This window comes from Puma concolor, chromosome E1 (assembly GCF_028749965.1).
Source record: "Puma concolor isolate L17-30 chromosome E1, mPumCon1.1.hap2, whole genome shotgun sequence".
Classification (NCBI taxonomy): Eukaryota; Metazoa; Chordata; class Mammalia; order Carnivora; family Felidae; genus Puma; species Puma concolor.
The window spans coordinates 59,437,614-59,457,967 of NC_141680.1; the positions used below are offsets into that span (position 1 = coordinate 59,437,614).

Genomic DNA, 20,354 nt, shown 5'->3' on the forward strand with positions numbered 1-20,354 from the left:
CCATTGATGAGTGTTGGCTGTTTCATTTCTGTATTTAACTAGAAACTCAGGTGTTTTTGCATCTGGTTGTTTCTGCTCAACCTTGGTTGTGAGATTTATCCAGGTCAATATAGTTTTGAAAAATAGCCCCCAAAACTCAAGTCCTCTCAAGGAAACAATTTAGATTTAGGGAGTTTGTTTTTGTAAATTGAGGTATAATTTACATACAGTGAAATGGTCACATACTCAGTGTCCGTTTTGATCGGTTTTGAAGGAAGAGTGACCAACATGTCCCTTGTAGAACCTTTCCATCCATTACCTCAGAAAGTTGCCTTGTGCCTCTCCTCAGTCAGTGTGAGGTTTTGGGGGTTTTACTTTTGGTGTGGGGGTGGTGTTTCCAGTTCTGTATTTCCTTTTTTTTTTCCTTTTTCAAGATTTTATTTTTAAGTCCTTTTTACCCCCAACGTGGGGCTCAAACTCACAACCCCAAGATCAAGAGCGTTGTGCTCTACTGATGGAGCCAGCCAGGCGCCCCTGTATTTCCCTTAAATACTAGGACTGTTGAGTATGTTTTGTGAATGGTTTATCAAGAAAGGCTTGTTTCCTGTTTGCATGTTATACGTGCTGTTTTGGCTTTTGGTTGTGTGCAGCACAGACCCACTCCAGAGAGCTTGAGAAGGGGCATTGTTCGTGGGAGCACATGTGGGGTGATGTGAATTGCACAGAAATGCAGGAATGCAAGCTGGATGGGCTGAGCTCCAAGGACCTGGCATTGGAGGGTGGTTCCTGGCAGCTCTGGGGAACGTCTGTCCGCAGCAGTTGTCCCTGGAACTTTACCCCGTGGGACTCTGCCTTGCTCCGTACGCGGGAGCCCCCCTCTCCTACCAGCTGGCTGCGTTGCTCGCTCCTGGTCTTCCCTCCCTTGTGGCTTCAGCTCATGTGCTCTTTGAGCTATTCAAAACCCCGCAGGCCCCAGTTTGTGGCATTTCTTGTTATATTCTTTCAGTTTCTAAGTGACCGATTCTGGTCTTGTTTCCTAGTTCAGATTCTGGAGAGACTTGATCCGGTCATCTCTCCCCTGGAGCTAGGATGTAGGTTATTGGCCAGCCTGTGGATTATCTGCCCAGGGTTGGCGGCCTGACCCTTTTCAGTTGGTAGAGGCTGGTGGAACTGGGGGAGAGGGGTGAGGGAGCAACAGAGCCCAGGGGCACCGTGTGGGGCAGAGGACTGCCCCGAGGACTGGGCCAGGCCTGGTGGGGCAGGGGGACAGGAGCCATTCTGTTTTCTAAAACATGAAGTACTATCTTAAAAGCTCCGTGCAACCCTGATTCTGTGTGGCAAAGGTATTTTGGTCTCTTCTGCAGACGCTAGCTTAATAAAGAGGACTTTTGACTGTCTAGTGTTCAACTTCCTTATTTTCCTTACTTTGTTATTTTCAAAATGGTAAAGTTTGTCCTGCCCATTTTTATGCATGGATTTACAGGAGACTGAAATTCAAATTCTGAACCACCTCCCAGTCTTTTAAAATTAATGCATTTTTAAATTGCTTTTATTTTGAAGCAAGAAATCATTTCCTTTTGAGTTGTGAGAAAATATATATTTTTTAAGTTTATTTATTTTGAGAGAAAGAGAGAGAGAGTGTGCGTGCACGCGCACGAGCAGGGAAGGGGCAGAGAGGGAGAGAGAGAATCCCAACCAGTCTCCTCCTCCCTGTCAGCACAGAGCCTGGTTCAGGGCTCGATCCCACTGGGCGATCATGACCTGAGCTGAAGTCGGATGCTCAACCGACTGAGCCACCCAAGGTGCCCCCGAAAATATTTTTTAATCTGAAAACGAAATGTGTTTTCCTTCGGGAATTAGAAGCTAGAACGTTTTAAGTCTTTAGTGATTTTTTTGGTGTGGTGTCATTTGCCACTTTTTCAAGCTGAAGTTGTACATCATAAAATCCTCATTTACATTTACCCTGCTCTATCACCGTTTTTTTCCTTGAGCTTAAGCAGGAGTATAACAGACTTCCTGTAGAAATAGTCTTTGCGGCTCATTCAGAGTGGGGAGAGAGATGGCCAGTTAAAGCAAGAACGGAACTATGGCTTCAAGGGAAACGTTTTTGAGAGCGAGCCTCAGAAGGTGTGCGGTGCTAGTCACAGCACGTGGCGGTGACAGCGGCGTTGGGCAGGTGGTCGGCCTGTGGGATCTGGGGGTGGATCCAAGCCCTGCTTTACGGGGGTCCCGTGGGGAGGAGACTGTCGGGGAAGATGCCACTCCGTGAACGGATGCCCTTGTCTGTTAACCGAGAGCGTTACTGTAATTTAGTATGGCCTGAAAATGGCTTAGGGGAACAGCGACTAGTGTAAGTTGCTCGTAAGTTGCTTGGGGGGGGGGCGGGTATCAAGTATGTTAATTGCATTTGATCGATTCAGTGTAGCGTGTGCTTTGGGATCAGTGTACCGGTAGCATTAGGAAATCATGTGAGCGTTCTCACTAACCCATTTGAATTAAATGGCAAACCAGCAAAACGGAGGTGGAGTTTCTGCAGAAACCAGCAAAACGGTTGTGGCGTTTTAAGGGCCCGCTCTCATGCCATATTTGCCCAGAAACGGAACGGGAGAGCCTCAGTGAGTTGAGAAATCACCCGAGACCACCTGAGGCACCTCGGAGGGTGAGGAACCTGAGACACACCTCGTGGTAGAGGTCTGCTGCCCGCGTTCGGTTCTCTTTATCCTTCCAGGCCTCTGGCGCCCCGCGTGTGCCCGCGGTGTTTTCCGAAGGCTCTTGTTCGCGAGGGCGCCTTGGACTTGTCCAGTCTCAGCCAAGCACGTTTCCCGGGGCTCCCCTGCCTGGGTCGTGGGGAGGGGGACTGAAGGGGCTCTGGATGGGCAGGAAGGTTCTGGCGTGCTGGCTCGAGAGGGCTGCGCGTGGAAACTTCTGAGCTAAAACATAATTTTAAAACTTAGACGTGTTCAGTGACAGCTTTCCCCCCGCTGACCGTTAAGGGCCCCTTCCTACGTGACCCAGAGGTAGGGTAAAGTTGCTGGAGAGCAAATGGAGGGACACGCGGGAGGCCAGGGCCCCGAGGGGGAGGAAAGCCCGCGGCCCAGACGGCTCTCTGCCAGCATTCGCCGGCGAGGGGCCCCCTTGCCAATGATCCCTTTTCACCTGAGGACAGCCGTCGTTTTGGCCAGTTGGAGCGCGTGATGGGAGAGGCTCTGCCACGTGCCCTGCCACCCCGCGGACCGCCACCTTGTCCGGCCATCAGCGCCAGCCACGTGGTGCCCACCCCTCCTGCCCTGCTCTGGCCAGCTTCCCTCCTTTCAGAAGCCCCGTCCTTCTTCCAGAGCGCCCACCGTCTGCGTCCCAGCACACCTGTCCTCTGGTCGTGCCTTCGGGTCACGCGCTTCCTGTCCCCTTCTCTCCCTGCACCACCTGAGTTATTTGTTCTGTCCTTACGTCTTTTGCGCGGACAGGTCGCCCTACGTTCGGCTGCCATACGCCGTGTCTGCCCGGCAGTCGCCTGTTTGACCTCTTACCTGTCCCACCTGCTCTAAACTCCTTTGCTCTCTCGCAAGGCCCTTCCTGTCCTCCCCTCTCTATTTCACCTTACTTCACGAACGTGGACGTTTAAGTCTGCTCTGTGCTGTCCTGGCTTGCCACACGGTGTTTTTCTGGCCCTCACACCCCTTTGACCCTTCCTTCCTTCCCTTCGCTGCTCGCTTCTCCCGTCTGTCCTCTGAATCTCCGTCCCGCTGACCCAGCTGACTTTCCCAGGCCTCTGAGCACCGCTGCTAGGGTCTGTCTCCCCTTCCTCGATCCCTTATCAGGGTCACCCGTGGTAGCTACTCCCCCTTGTAATTAGCGTTTCTTTCATTCTCAGGGTTCCATGCAGCTATTTCGAATGTTCCTCGGGGGCAGTGACCTCGTGTGTTATTTTCCTTGTTCCCTCGAGTGTCAGCGCTAAATGCATAGTAGTCTCTCAGATTGCACTTGATCAGCCGACACGTGTGCACTTGAGCTTTGAGTACGAGGCCTTGGGAGGTGGGTTTGATGGAAACTCATCTCTGAAATGTCGCCCTGTGGTCCGTTTTCGGACACGAGATCTACGTGTTCCCCACGGAACACTTTGATCCTTCAGTGAGCTAATACCTCCCTTAGGAGCAGAGCCCTTTTGGTGGTGAATGTGGCGAATTCTTTTTTTGTTTTTACATTTTCCTAAATCCTACAGAGTCCTGTTGACAAACCCCTTATTAGGAGTTTGGACGATGTATTTCTGTAGGTTGAATAAACAGAGAAGCTATTTGCTGGGGTGCCGCTGTTGATTAAATGGCCCACGACCACAAGACTGACTTTTTTTGTTCTTCTCTCTCGTGTTTCATTTTTGTTTGTTTCATCCCATTTTTTTGGTTTTTGTTTGTTTTTGTTTCTAGTCCCTTTTTCCTTAGGTGCCTCCTGGCTTCCTGCTAAGACCAGATGACGAAGGCAGGAGGGAGAGATTGGCTGTGGGCTCGGTCCCCACCGGCCCTGCCGCAAACCCGCTCGGGGACGGGTCAGTTTCCTAGTGTCAGGCTGTGGTGAGGAGGTGCTGGAATTAGCCCACAGGGAGGAGGGTGGGGGAGGGCAGGGCCTAGCGAGACCCACACGTCCTCCCCTCTTCCTTGCTCGCAGCCAGCCCTGTGCCTGCCTCCACGTAGAAGTGAAGTGCATCAGTAAGTTAATGACGTCTCTGAACGTGTGTGTTTTCTTTTCTTTTTTGTCTTTTATGTCTTTTGCATTAAGCAGGCATTTGTATTTTTATTTAGGCTTTATTGCATCCATTCAGATTTCCTTTGTCAAAACAGCTAGGGAGACCTGCGGGGGCCCCAGGCGCCTTGCATGTGTGACCGCAATGTGAGGAGAGCCCCGAGTCTGGTCTTCTGGGGGGGCGAGTGCGAGGTGTGCAGAAATCTGGCAGGTGGAGTGCTTCCTGAGGAGGTGGCCTGGCGCACAAGCCAAACCCGCGGGCAGCCGCTTCCAGGTTGTTCCTCGGGTTGGCTGGGATAGAGGGGCACGGGTCCTGCCGGAGCGCATTCCTGTTTTGTCCTTTCTCGCTCCTTGTGGCAGCCGGCCACCTCCCGAAGCCCCCCCCCCCCCCCCCCCCCCCGTCTGCTCTCCCGAAGACATTTTGAGCCACCTGTCCCGTTTTCTCTGGTTTTTTCCTCTGACCCGAGTGCCGTGCACGTTGGGTTTTGAGCAGGATTTTAGTTTGAGGTGTTGTGCCATCTGTCGTCCTTCTTCTCGAAGCACGGCTTCTTCCTCTCACCCTAGATTTCAGCCCTGGGCCTTTTCGCGTCCCTGACTCCGGTTTCCCAGTTTCTTGAGGTGACACTGAGATGCATCCTTTTCGTTAACGGAAGTGTTGTGAGATCTGCCAGCGGCCTGGTGGGCAGGAGCGGTTGTTCTGCTCAGAGGTGAACAAGCCGTGCTCGTGTGTCTCGGGGGCTGCCTTTCAACAGTTTTACTCCTTCTGGGAGTGGAGGGAAAGGACCCAGTCCCTCTGATGGTATATTAGGATCCTGGTCAGTTCTCCAGTGCGGGGAGATGGTAGACTTCTTATTTATAAGGTTCTTGAGTGCCAGGGTGTGAATCCTACCGCATTTAATACAAATTGGGGTGTAATTAGTCAGACTCACTTAGTTTTGGAAACAGACAGTTATAGTACATTCTCAGTACGCACTACTCTGTATAGAGCTAGGCATTTTCCCTTCTCTTACACCCACTCTCCAACACATCATGCATCCTGAATTATTTTTAATGTGCTAGGGTGGAGACAGTTGTGGTTCTGAAGGAAAAATAAAGCAGGATCTGACTCAGCTCCTTGCCTCTTTGGTTTACCTGTTTTTGCAAAAACACGCAAAAAAACAAGACAAAACCCCCCAAACACTGATACGGACATTTTCAAGCCTCTCCAAGTTGAGAGAATGAAAGGTCCAGGCAGTGCCAGGGGCCCGTCACCCTTCTCTGGCGGCAGGGGCAGTGCTTTGCCACTATTGCACTATTGTTAGATCTGTTTTCCCCATTTTTTCCCCCTGGTGTATTTAAAGGTTTTTTTTTTTTTTTTTACATTTATTTATTTTTTGAGAGACAGAGACAGAGACAGAGCACAAGTCGGGGAGGGGCAGAGAGAGGAGACACAGAATCCGAAGCAGGTTCCAGGCTCCGAGCTATCAGCACAGAGCCCGCCGCGGGGCTGGAACTCACGAACTGTGAGATCGTGACCTGGGCTGAAGTCGGATGCTTCACCGTCTGAGCTGCCCGGGCGCCCCTCCCCTGGTGTATTTAAAGCAGGCTTCAGGCATCTTGTGAGCTCACCCATAACTACTTCAGCAGGGTCTGTAACCAGTATGGACCTTTTATTCTTTCAACATAATCGCCATGTACGTCATTGTCATACTTAACAAAAATACTGGGTCCACGTTCAGACTTTCTCGATCGCCTACAAGTGTCTGTGGTTCCCTCTCCAGATCAGCTGTCGCTCGTGGTTCTTGTCTTCAGTCTCCCTGCTTCTCCCACCTCCTCCCTTCCCTTCGTTTCCTTTCGTGCCCTCGCTTTGTGAGAGAAACTGCCACCGTCCTCTCCTGTCACCCTAACCCTCAGCCGCCGTCACTGTTCCGGGGAGCCTATGGGAGCACATGCGGCCTCGATCGGTTCGGCCTCCCCATCCGTCCCTGTGGCCGTTCTCCGGAAAGCTGAAGCACAAATAAGAGGCAAAATATTCTTTTCCCAAATTAAACCGGGTCTTTCTATGACGGGTCCCTGTGGTTCCTACAGAAAGCAGGGAAGGAGTGCATCAGATGGCAGGGCCGACTGAGAGGGTTTCGGGGTAGCGTGAGCAGTGGGGTGCCTGGGGGAATCTGGTGGAGGGGGGCCGGGGTGGCGGTGCCGCTTGGAGAAGTGCCCGCAGGCAGGTTCACTGAAGAGAGGACTTTGGTCGCTGTTGTCATTACTGATTCTTCTTTCTTTTTTAACCTGCATGACAGGGAACCAGTTTTGTGTATGTCTAGGGGAGTGACTTCCCGTGTTGAAACAGACCATAGACTGCATTCTGATTCCCTGGCGAGGCACGGTTTGAGGTTAGGAGAACGAGTCTTTTTGTCGAATGAACAAAAGCTTTATGCCTTGTGTGTCTTGATGTGTACCGGGTCCCTTCTCCATTCAGAAATTTGCCGTGTGTTTCCTGGCTCCCCTGCACGTTTTCGTACTAGAGTATTCAGCGTGCACTTTGAGTTATTGATGAGCAGCCAATGTGTGAGTGTCCTGCATATTTGATCGAGGCTGCACGTGGAACTCTCTGGCCTGCCCCTCTGACCGATCTTGCCTCTCGCTCCCACCTCCGTGCCTTCTCGGGGACAGATGGACCCCTCCTCTGATGACACTGGGTTTGCCGTTTTGGGACCGCCGGTTGTATATTTCGTGTTTTCTGGCCATCGTAAACATCGTGCTGTTTTAATTGGTAGTTCGTGCTGTTTTAGAAGAATCCGGTTCTCTCTCACCTGACATCTCTTCCTGGGCAGCCTCTGAAACCCATGGCTTCAACTGTCACTTTATAAACAGAAGATCCCAGAGTTTATCTTCAGCCTAGACTCCCACTCAGGAACTTCCAGATTCCTAGCCAGCTGCCTGCTAGGACGTCTCCATTTGACTCTGTACAAATTTAGCATTTCTGAAACAGAATCCACTGCCTCCTCCTGCCTGCACAAAGAACACAGCCCAGCAGAACACACACACGCACACGCACACGCACACACCCAGTAAAATGCCCCTCAGGAGCTCTGCCTTTTCCTGTGAACTCCTGCTCCTGACGAGTGCCATCACAACGTGCCCTGTTCTCAGACCGGAAGCCTCGGCGTTCCTGGCCGCCTTCCCTCCCCACCCCTCAGGCTCTGTGATGACCAGAACCTTCCCTGATGTCTCCCGGACCGTGTCTGAATCTGCCCGTCTCTGATCGTGTTGGCTCCTCTCCGATGACAGCGCCTGATGTCCCGTTCGGGCCCCTGGACGCCACCTCCCCGCTGCCCCTCACCCACCTGCCCTCGCTCGGGGCTGCTGCCGGGGGCTCCGACTGAAACTCTGAACACGCTTCGTGTTTAGAGTTCTTTAAGTGGCCGCCCCACACCTTCAAGGGTGAGGCTCAACTTCTTCGGCCTGGTACCCAGAGCCAGTGAGAATTTTGACAAAAGGGCACATTGGAGCATCTTCTTTCGGTCGGAGGTATTTGCTACTTAGACTTAAATTGTGGCTCTTTAAAAACTTTTTTTGGTATTTTTAAACAAATTTAAATCCAAGTTAGCTAACGTCTAGTGTGACGATAACTTCAGGAGTAGAATTTAGCGATTCATCACTTACATGTAACACCCAGTGCTCATCCCAAAAGGGTCCTCCTTGATGCCCCTTACCCCTTCAACTCACGTTTTGAAGGAATCTGACTCACACCATGTTTTGTGGGTAGAATAGTGTTTATAGTCCGTGAACTGAAGCTTATAATCTGTGTAGTTGAGTAAAAAACGTGTCCTGCTTTATGGATTATTTGGTGTTTGGAGTGGCTTTTCTCCTGTAGTGACGAATACCAAGTGTAAGAGAATGTCGTTTCTGGGGTTCTCCTATAGAACATAAAATTCACTTAAAAATTATTGATTCAGATAGTATGGTAGTCTGATTTTTTTTTTTTTAAAGATTTCTTCAGGTTTAAACCTGAAAGGTTGGTTATTATATGTCTCTTTTTTTCTTAATGTTATCCTGTAACATGAGGTAGGTCTAATTTTAAGGGATATGTTTCTCTTATTTTTTCTAGCCTAATCCCCGTGTCTGTCTTAAAAATCAAGTCCAGGGCTAAAAGCTGCAAGGTACAGGTTTTAAGAAGAAATTCATCTAAGAGATCATTGATTATATTGCAGGATTTATACTATTAATATTTAGAAAACTTTTCTCCAAACACGTCTTATCTTCGTTTTACTTTTAACACAGAGTTGGTTTAGAATGAGAATTCTGACAATAATAAGTTCTGATTCTCTACCGAATCGGGATTTCTGAGCGTGGGTTCAGCAGCCCGGTGTCCCAGCCCCGCAGGCGGTTGGGATACTTGCTCGGGTTTGAGAAACACTGGTTTAGGTCTCCTCAAATTGAATTTATAGCACATGGAACGGGAGGAAGGGAAGCTGGTTTCAGTTTAATTTAAAATTTTTGAAAGGAATAGACTCTAACAGGCTGTGGCCTGTTCTCACATCATATTTTCTTTCGAAGGATTTAACATGCCAACAGGGAGACTCCTGGCTTTATATGCTTCTCCAGACTGTCCCTGTGTTTACTTAGTGATACAGAGTTATAACGTGTGCTTCTTTGAACTTGTCTTAGTCATTTGTATGACTCTGCGAATTTTCAGGTGGAGAAGATCTGTGCTGTGTTTTATTGTGGTAAATACACAATGCTATACAATCTGCCGTTGTGAGCATTTTTAGCGGAGAAGTCAGTGTGTTGGGCGTATTTGCCTTGTTGTGCCTCCATCCCCCAGCACTTCTGTTTTTCGCCTTCCCAAATAGAACCGTTGTCCCCGTTAAACCCCAGCTCCCCATCCCCCGGCCTCGGCAAACCCTCTGCCCCCTTTTCTACCTTCTGTTTGTGAGTGGCGCTATGACTGTTCCTACTAGAAGTGGAATCAGACAGTGTTTGTACTTTAGTGATTTGCTTGTTTGACTCAGCGACCTGTCTTCACAGGCCATCCACGTCGTAGCACGTGTCAGAGCTTCTGTCCTCATTTATTTATTTATTTAGAGTGAGAGCGGGCATATGAGCAGGGGGTGGGGGGCACAGATAGAGGGAGAGAGAATCCCAAGTAGGCTCTGTGCCGTCTACGTGGAGCCTGATGCAGGGCTCAATCCCACCAACCGTGAGATCATGACCTGAGCCGAAATCAAGAGTCGGACACTTAACCAACTGAGCCACCCAGGCACCCCAGAACTTGTTTTCTCTTAAAAGGCTGAATATTTAAAAAAAATTTTTTTTAATGTTTTAATTTTGAGAGAGAGACAGAGCATGTGTGGGGGAGCGGCAGAGAGAGAGAGAGAGAGAGAGAGAGAGAGAAAGACATAGCATCTGAAACAGGCTCTACGCTCCGAGCTGTCAGCACAGAGCCCGACGCGGGGCTCGAACTTGGGAACAAGATCATGACCTAGGCTGAAGTCGGACGCTTAACCAACTGAGCCACCCAGGCGCCCCAAGGCTGAACATTTTTAAGATCTAGTTTTTGATGCTAATATCAACCAAAAAATTGCATATCTAAGTTCATTTCTTTTTTGTCTTTTATATTAATAGATTCTAGATCCAAAAGGCAAGTTCCTTGAAGAATTCTACCACTGTATTTTGTTCCATATATTCAAAGTATATATATATATTTTTAAGCAAGTTTTTTTTTTTAAGTTTGTTTATTTGGAGAGAGAGAGCCCGAGCGAGCCTGCTTGTGCGAGTGGGGGAGGGGCAGAGAGAGAGGGAGAGAGAGAATCCCAAGCAGGCTCCATGCTGTCAGCACAGAGCCCAACCTGGGGCTTGATCTCACAAACTGTGAGATCATGACCTGGGCCGAAATCAAGAGAGGGACACTCAACCCAGCGAGCCACCTAGGCGCCCCTCAGAGTATATCTTTATAATGTGCATTTTGTGGTTGCTGGTGTTCCTGGTTTCTTAAGAAAGAAGCAGGTGTAGGGCTACCGAAGTAAAACGCTGGGCTCCTGCCATAAGGGAAGAGAAGTCGAAGAGACAATAGAGAATCAGACGCTTCGGGTGTGTGAGGTACGACGGGTCTGATAGGCCTTTAATAAATAGTACGTGATAGATATTTTCCTGGTGGATTAAAACAGCTCCTAGTTTCAGTCCGCTAATGATGGAGTTTTTATTCTGGTTCATGAAACCGGATAATATTTCCATAGCTCATTACGTTCTTTTATGTGGGCAAACACATGGCATCTTTCAAAGCTGACAGCTGCAATTCCCCAGAACACCAAATGCTTTTTCTCAAGTCCTTGGGTTTATTTTTTTACACTCTGGAAAGTAAAGCCGTACTCTGCCAAATCCAACTTGATTTGAACAGGAATATGTCACCCACACTCTGTTTGCTCTTTATTAGACAAAAAAATGTACGGACCAGGAGTGGTTTTGGTAAATCACGGGGTGTCTTGGATCCCACTGGATCACGCGTGGGTCCGTCACGTGACTGCACGCGAAAACCCCAGAGAGAGCTGTCACGGCGCTCCAGGTGTTCGTGTTTGCCTGGGGCCTGAATAATTGTCACCTGTGAGAGCTTTGACCTTCAAAATGTATTGACGTATAGCTTACGTATAAAGATCTACCTAAAAGATGAGTATACCTCCGTTTTTTCCAACTGTAGTTGGCCCTTGAACACAGATTAGTGTCACAGACACCCCCCCATCCCCGCGTGCAGTCAAAAATCTGCATATATAACCTTTGATTGTCCAGCAACTTCGCTAATAGCCCACTGTTGACCGAAGCCTTACCGATCGCACAAGCAGTCAATCGACACGTATCTGGCACGTGCCTTATGTCCCGTGTTCCTCCAACCAAATAAGGTAAAGAAAAAATCATAAGGATACGTTTCAACTCTTGTCACCTGACAATGGAAAGGTCGAGGCGGGAAGTCTTTACGTTTGTGATTCTTACAGTCATGTATCTTTTTCACGAGAGGAATTTTAGAGTGTTTTGCACATGGTCCTCAAGTACAACTATATCATGTTTTCAACTTTAAAAGTGTAAAACTCGGGGCGCCTGGGTGGCTCGGTCGGTTAAGCGTCCGACTTCAGCTCAGGTCACGATCTCGCGGTCCGTGGGTTCGAGCCCCACGTCGGGCTCTGGGCTGATGGCTCAGAGCCTGGAGCCTGCTTCCGATTCTGTGTCTCCCTCTCTCTCTGCCCCTCCCCCGTTCATGCTCTGTCTCTCTCTGTCTCAAAGATAAATAAACGTTAAAAAAAAAAAAAAAAGTGTAAAACTCTTGGGGCACCTGGCTGGGCCAGTGGAGTGTGTGACTCTTGATCTCAGGGTTTTGAGTTGGAGCCCCGTCTTGGGTACAGAGATTGCATAGCTAACTAATTAAAGAAAGTTTAAGACCTTCAAAGCAGTTTAGTTTCAGAATGGTAGTCATGTGCCCAGGAGGTTACAGTAGGGCCGGATGCCACAGGGAGATGGGAAGGGGTTCTAACAGGGCCTGCCTTCAGAGGCCGGTCTCCTGGAGGAGGTTGACAGAGGATCAGCTAGGCCTTGAGCCTGTAGAGCGACCGAGCCGCCATCTTGGGCTCTGCTCTCAGCCAGCTTATAGTCCAATGAGAAGACCCAGTTGTCCGGGCCCTGGGGGCAAACGGGGACCCTCCTGCTGAATTTGAACCAACATTTCTCCCTTTAAGTGTTTGAGAAATACTTAAAGAACATACAAAAGGTCTAAGGATAATGGTGAGCATTTATGGGGTACATAAGTATTTTGTCATTCGTTTGTGTGACGAAACGTTAGGGGCGCATGGCTGGCTCAGTGGAGCACGTGACTCTTGATCTCAGGGTTGTAAGTTCAAGCCCCACAGTGGGTGTAAGAGATTACTTAAAGATAAAATCTTTAAAAGAGATGTACACGCTGTGTTAATTTCCACAGATCTAAATGAGACCCGGAAGAAGTTGAGGACCCTACCAGTAGTATCTTTTTGATTGCTTACACTTACTTTGTAGGTAGGGCCCCACCAGCTTTATTTGGATATAATCGACATTTAACATTGTATTAGTTTAAGGTGTGTACCGATGTTTTGAGATATGTACAAATTTGTGAAATGACCATCACAGTAAGTTTATTTAACATCTGTCGCCTCACAGTTACACATTTTTTTCCTCGTGATGATAATTTTTAAGATACCCTCTTTTAGGGGCGCCTGGGTGGCTCTGTTGGCTAAGTATCTGACTTCAGCTCAGGTCATGATCTTGTGGTTTGCGAGTTTGAGCCCCACGTCAGGCTCTGTGCTGACAGCTCAGAGCCTGGAGCCTGCTTCGGATTCTGTGTCCCCCTCTCTACTCCTTACCCGCTCATACTCCGTCTCCGTCTCTCTCTCTCTCTCTCTCTCAAAAATAAGCAAATGTTAAAAAAAAATGTCCTTTTTTTAGCAGCTTTCAAACATGCAGTGCAGTATTAATTATAATCACTGTGCCGTGCGTTACATCACCAGGACTTTTTTTTTTTTTTTTTTTTTTTTTTTAAGTAAGCTCCACACCCAACGTGGAGCTTGAACTCATGACCCTGAGATCAGGAGTCGCACGTTCTGTCGACTGAGTCCGCCGGGCGCCCCTGCACTTAACCTGTCTTCCAACTGGGAGTGTGTACTCTGGAGTAGGTCTGTGGGCTTTGCTTTTTTTTTTTTTTTTAATTTTTTTTTTTCAACGTTTATTTATTTTTGGGACAGAGAGAGACAGAGCATGAACGGGGGAGGGGCAGAGAGAGAGGGAGACACAGAATCGGAAACAGGCTCCAGGCTCTGAGCCATCAGCCCGGAGCCCGACGCGGGGCTCGAACTCACGGACCGTGAGATCGTGACCTGGCTGAAGTCGGACGCTTAACCGACTGCGCCACCCAGGCGCCCCAAGAGGGCTTTGCTTTAAAAATTCCTCTCCCTTTCTCCTCGTTCTCCCTCTGATCTGCCTGTGCCCGACTGGGTTGCCTGCCGGACGATAACACTTTTCGCCGTTGTGCCCTGTCTTTGGTGGCTCACAGCCGTCTTCTTCATCGAAGGCTGTTGCTTACGGCTGGTACCCGTGGCATTCAAATCAAGGCCCGTCGACACCAGAGCCCAAGCTGTCCATTGGCCCTGTCGTGCGGCTCCCCCTGGTTTGTGTCTCAGGCCTAAGGTGACAGTGCTGCAGGAGCAGAGGGAAAGGACACTGGTGACTAGCCGAGTCACACAGCTGGTAACTGGGGGGGTGGATAGGAAGTTGCCAGCACCCTGCGCTCCAAGGAGTCCGTTGGAGGCCGCGAGGGCTGGCGCGGCATCACATCTCCGGTCAAGATCCGGTGCGAGATCCGGAGAAGGCTTTGTCCTTGGAGCAGGAGAGGACTCTCCCAGGACTGTGGGGAACAGCAGTCTAATGTTTACATTTATTCAGGCCGCGATGGGAGCCGAGCGATTAGTTTCCTGACGCGAGTTCTTTCCCTTCCAGGGTATTGTGTTTCCTCATTCTGTGGAAAATGTTAACACCAGTAGCCTGAGGCCTGGTTCGGGGCTCCCCGGAACGGAAACCTTTTCAGAGAACGTCCTCTCTCGTTCAGCACCCTTCTTCCACCCCCCGCATTTTGTGAAAGGTCTCTTTCCAGCCCTGGTCGTGTTTATCTTCAGGGCCCTGTCTTCTGATTCCCGCAACTGAGTATAGTATATTTAGCTAATAATCAGTCCTCTAACTAGCTAAATCTATTTCTTGTATTTATTTCATCTTTCAGAGGGAATGTTTTATCCATAATACCTGCACCGAAGTAAAGATGATTTCTGTCTGTATCTTCGGTTTGCCTTTTCTTTACAGGAAGAAGGAGACCTGTGTGATACTATTTACACCGAGTATTTGTTTTTGTTTTTGTTTTAACTTGGCTGTTTAGAAGCTTCACATAGTGGGTTTTCACCAAAGCCTCATGAGATTTGCATCGTGTGTTTTTAGGGCCGTTGGGAATATGATTACCATTTTAGTCTGGTGAACAGAGGGGTTTTTGGGGGGTGAGTTTTCAAAGCATGGTAGAAAAGATAAACGTCAAAAAAGATTTTAGTTTTTTTTTTTTTTTTTCAACGTTTATTTATTTTTGGGACAGAGAGAGACAGAGCATGAACGGGGGAGGGGCAGAGAGAGAGGGAGACACAGAATCGGAAACAGGCTCCAGGCTCCGAGCCATCAGCCCAGAGCCCGACGCGGGGCTCGAACTCCCGGACCGCGAGATCGTGACCTGGCTGAAGTCGGACGCTCAACCGACTGCGCCACCCAGGCGCCCCAAGATTTTAGTTTTTAAAGCCGATTGCGTTAGAAAGGCTTCTTTCCCCTTTTTGAGCCTAGACAATTTGGTTCCTTGGAACCGTTGGGCTGCCGCGTCTCTACTTAATGCGCGCTCACTTTCTTCCTCTTTGGGAAGTTCAGCACAGGACAGGAGGCACATTTTTTGACTGTTGTGCTTAGTCTGTGTCAGGGCCCGCTAACCAGTTCCTTTTTGAATCTTCCACGATTCTGTACGCTAAAGAAAATGCAGAAGCTGGGACTCTGCGAAATTCGGGAATCTCCCGGGGCTCTCTGCCGACTGCTGTTCGGAGCTGAGATTTGAAGGCGGGGCTTTTATCCCAAGGTCTGTACGAGGGGGCGCGGACCCGGGTTCAAATCCCCGGGACATTGGCTTCTCTCGGCCTCCATTTCCTCATTTCTAAGTAGAGAGAAACTCATTTCGTAGAAAGATTCTGCCTAGTAAGTGCATTAGACTTTGTGAAGCCAATTACGGTGCGTACGCAGCGGTCAGTAAGTAGACGATGCTTGGGGTAGAGTGTTGTCAGCCTCATTTCCTGTGCTGACAAGGTCCTTGTCCTGTGTCCCTGCCTCCTCAGCGCCCGGGGACAGGGGAAGGGAGTGAATGTTTGTTGAGTAATTTCTCCAGGTTCTTCTGAAAAGAAGTTTGTCTTTTGTTTTCTTATAGCACACTTGATAGATTTTTGTTCTTTTATATTTCATAGGTCTTACTTTTTAGAATAGTTTGTTTAGGTTTTCAGAAGATTGAGGAGACCACACAGAGGGTCTCCAGATACCCCTGTCGTTAAAGCCTGTGTGCTGTGTTTCATCTGATAAGCCAGTATTAATACATGATCTTTTTTTTTTTATTTTTTAATGTTTTATTTATTTTTGGGAGCGAGAGAGACAGGGTGTGAGCAGGGGAGGGGCAGAAGGAGAGGGAGACACAGAATCCGAAGCAGGCTCCAGGCTCCGAGCTGTCAGCACAGAGCCCCACGCGGGGCTCGAACTCACGAAAACCGTGAGATCATGACCTGAGCCGAAGTCGAATGCTTAACCGACTGAGCCACCCAGGCGCCCCAATACGTGATTATTCATTAGCATCCCCCATTAGGATTCACTCTTGGTGTTGGACATCCTGTGGGCTTGGACAGATGCAGAACATCATGTGTCCACGTTAAGGTATCACACGGAGCAGTTTCATGGCCCAGGAACCCTCTGTGCTCCCCCTGTCTGTCCCACCCTCCTCTCCTCCAGTACCTGGGAGCCGCTCATCTTTCGGCTGGTTCTGTCGTTTTCTGTTCCCAGAATGCCATGTGGCGGGCATCCTATGACATGTGGCCTTTTCACACAGGCTTCTTTCGTTAAACAGTAGTCATCGAAGTTTCTCCCATGTATTTTTGGGGGTTGATGGCTGATTGCTCTTTGTTGCTGGATAACGCTCCACCGTATGGACGTGCCCCAGTCTACCAATCCATCCCTCTTTCGGAGGACACCTTGGTTGCTTCCGGTCTTGGACAGGGAGGGACAGAGCCTTTCACCCTGCGTCCCTTTTCACATACCCTTGCCGCTTCCCTGCTCTGGTGGATCAAGTTCCTTTGTCAGTCAGACTGGTCACTGCTGCAGATGTTAGGAATTCCTGACTTGGCTGCCAGTTGAAACTCGATGAATTTGTTGCTGTTGTTGTTGTTTGGCTTTACTGAGGTATAAACGAGGAATAATAAACTGTACATACATACATACATACATTTATTTATTTATTTATTTATTTATTTATTTATTTAAAATTTACGTCCAAATTAGCTAGCATACAGCGCAACAATGATTTCAGGAGTAGATTCCTTAGTGCCCCTCCCCCATTTAGCCCATCCCCCTCCCACCACCCCCTCCAGTAACCCTCTGTTTGTTCTCCATATTTAAGAGTCTCTTAGGAATAAACTACATTTTAAAGCTACGTAGTCGGGTAAGTTTTGTCATGTGTTCTTACCTTTGAAACCATCGCTGTAATTAAGATCATTAATGTAGGCATCGCCCCAAAAGTTCTTTATGTCCCGTTGTAATTTCTCCTTTTTTCCTAACGCCAGGGAGCCACTGATTTGCTTTCGGTTACTGTAAATTAGTTTGTACTTCCTAGAATTTTACAGAACCACACGTACTTTTTTTTTTTTTTTTTGCCTGTTTTCTTTCATTCAGCATAATTATTTTGATTCATTCATGTATGCACGGATGAATCGTTCATCACATTGTATTGCTGAAGAGGGTCTCCTTGGGTGGGTTTATTTATATATACTGCAGCAGAAGACATTGGCGTTTAAAAAAAATAACAAACATTTTTTTTTTAACTTTCTTGAAATTTATTTTTTAGAGAGAAAGAGAGCGTGTGGGTATACGAGTGGGGAAGGGGCAGAGAGAGGGGGAGGGAGAGAATCCCAAGCAGGCATCTTGCAGAGTCTGCGAATCGTGAGATCGTGACCTGGGCTGAAATCAAGAGTTGGATGCTTCACCGACTGAGCTACCCAGGCGCCCCGAAAAGAGAACGCTTTCTGATTTCGTAGCACCTTTCTAAGATTTTGGATCTGTTAGAATCAAGATGGAAACCTATGATTTATTGTTGTTATTTTTTATTGGTCCTGTAATTTATTTTCAAATCTGGATTAATACTTGCAGGCTGGAAAACAAAGGGCTACTTTTCAGGCTGTCAGCAAAAAGGAAGATGAAAAGTAGTTGCTAAAGTTCTATTCTAGGCAGAAAAGGCAACTGGATCTGGGACTCAGACCACGACAGGGGTGGGGAGGGTGGAGCAGGAAGGTGGGGGCGCCGAGAGGAGGGGGGCCTCCTCAGTCCTGGAAGGAATGAACTGTTTGTTGTTCACCCGAAGTCACCTTCGTGATTGGTGTGTGCGGTCAGAAGCTGCCTGTTTTCTGAAAAATTGCCTCCGATGCCAGAAATTAAAAAAAAAAAATTTTTTTTAATGTTTATTTATTTTTGAGAGAGAGAGGGAGAGAGACAGAGTGCCAGCGAGGGAGGGACAGAGAGAGAGGGAGAGACACAGAATCCGAAGCAGGCTCCAGGCTCTCCGAGCTGTCAGCACAGAGCCCGACGCAGGGCTTGAACCCACGGATCGCGAGATCATGACCTGAGCCGAAGTCGGACGCTCAACCGACTGAGCCACCCAGGCGCCCCCAGAAATTTTTAAATAGGTGATACAGCCTTCTATTCTGCGTCTGGACAAAAGGCTTTAAATAACAAGACCCAGTTAATAAAACAGATTTGAAACTCAGACTAGTATAATTAGCTTATCAAGAAGTATGAATGACTCTCTGGGTCTCGAGGAGAGAAGACATTTATCGTTAGACTTATTATTTAGGGCTCACCGCAGTCCCCACAGACGTTCTAGGGACACGAACTAGGACAGAGGTGTGTAGTTGTCAGGTCAAAATGTTCCTTGTAAATCAGCCAAGAATATCAGAGCAACTTCTTGAACTTGAAATGTGGCCAGTGAGGCTGAGGAACTCAATTTTAAAGTTACTTACCTTTTAACTAGCCACATGTGGTTAGTGGCTGCTGGTTTTGATGACAGAGTTCCAGAGTCGTCTGTTCATTGCGTGGAATGGTGGGTGTTTTCCTCATCGTTCAGATGCATTCTCTCCTTTCCCCTCCTCCCCACTCCTTTTTTGGGTGAAATGTACATAGTCAGATTTGCAGATGTCAGTTAGATGTGTATTTGTTGGAATCCTGCCTTCTCATGGAGAACGGTTCAGGTAAATAAACATAAAACGTATGAAGTGACCATCCATGGCTTCACAGTTCTTTCTATTTTATGTAAAGTTTTTTTGTCCACAGTTTTCACTGATTGGCATTTTCTTTTTTTTTTTCAATATATGAAGTTTATTGTCAAATTGGTTTCCATACAACCCCCAGTGCTCATCCCAAAAGGTGCCCTCCTCAATACCCATCACCCACCCTCTGATTGGCATTTTCAAGAACTCTGGAATTTTTGTGGGAAAATAATTAAATGGAACCTTAATTCCATTAAGGAATGGAATTCCATAAGGAATTCCAATTAAGGATGTTAGAGTTCATCTCTTAGATCAGGGGTGGGCAGACTGTGCCCTGTTGCCTGTCTTTGCAGACAGCTCTTAGTTTTTATATATAGATCATATAGATGATATATAAAAATATGTATAGATTATATATATGTATGAATATATGTATATTTAGTTTTTATATATATATATTTTTTCAACGTTTTGTTTTTTTTTTTAATTTATTTTTGGGACAGAGAGAGACAGAGCATGAACGGGGGAGGGGCAGAGAGAGAGGGAGACACAGAATCGGAAACAGGCTCAAGGCTCCGAGCCATCAGCCCAGAGCCTGACGCGGGGCTCGAACTCACGGACCGCGAGATCGTGACCTGGCTGAAGCCGGACGCTTAACCGACTGCGCCACCCAGGCGCCCCTATATATATATTTTTTAACGTTCATTTATTTTTGAGACAGAGAGAGACAGAGCATGAATGGGGGAGGGTCAGAGAGAGAGGGAGACACAGAATCTGAAACAGGCTCCAGGCTCTGAGCTGTCAGCACAGAGCCCGACGTGGGGCTCGAACTCACGGACCGTGAGATCATGACCTGAGCTGAAGTCGGCCGCTTAACCGACTGAGCCACCCAGGCGCCCCATAGTTTTTGTTTTTTAATGGTTAGGAAAAATTCAAAAGAATAATATTTCATGACATGTGAAAAGTATATGAAATTCAGTTTTTGGTGTCTGTAAACACAGTTTTAAGGGAACACGGCCGCACTCATCTGTTCGCGTATTATCTGTGGCTGTTTTTGTCCTATAAAAGCAGAGTTGAGTATTTGTGACAGAGACTACCTGGCCCGTGAAGCTGAAAGTCTTTGTTTTTTGGCCCTTCACTTACAACAGAAGCTTTGCTCACCCATCTCTTTGCTTCTCCAGGATCTCTGTGCAGAAGTTGGAAACTTACCAGAACACCGGACCCTTTGTTTTTGATAGAAAGTTTGATGGTAGAGAATGATCCATTGGATTGAAGCTCATTTGTTTGGATTTTGAATACCACCTCTCTATGCAGGCAGAACTTATGAACAAATGAGTAACATTTAAAGCACTTGCTTGGCGGCGCCTGGGTGGCTCAGTCGGTTGAACGTCCGACTTCGGCTCAGGTCACGATCTCGCGGTCTGTGAGTTCGAGCCCCGCTTCGGGCTCTGTGCTGAGAGCTCGGAGCCTGGAGCCCGCTTCCGATTCTGTGTCTCCCTCTCTCTCTGCCCCTCCCCTTGGGCTCTGTCTGTGTCTCTCAAAAAATAAACAAACATGTAAAAA

General features: G+C 48.0%; 1 protein-coding gene across 3 annotated transcripts in view; it reads left to right on the plus strand.

The window, feature by feature from the left end:
- SEC14L1 (SEC14 like lipid binding 1) overlaps nucleotides 1–20,354 on the plus strand; it is a 90,180-nt gene that overhangs the window by 39,450 nt on the left and 30,376 nt on the right. The window lies entirely within an intron of this gene.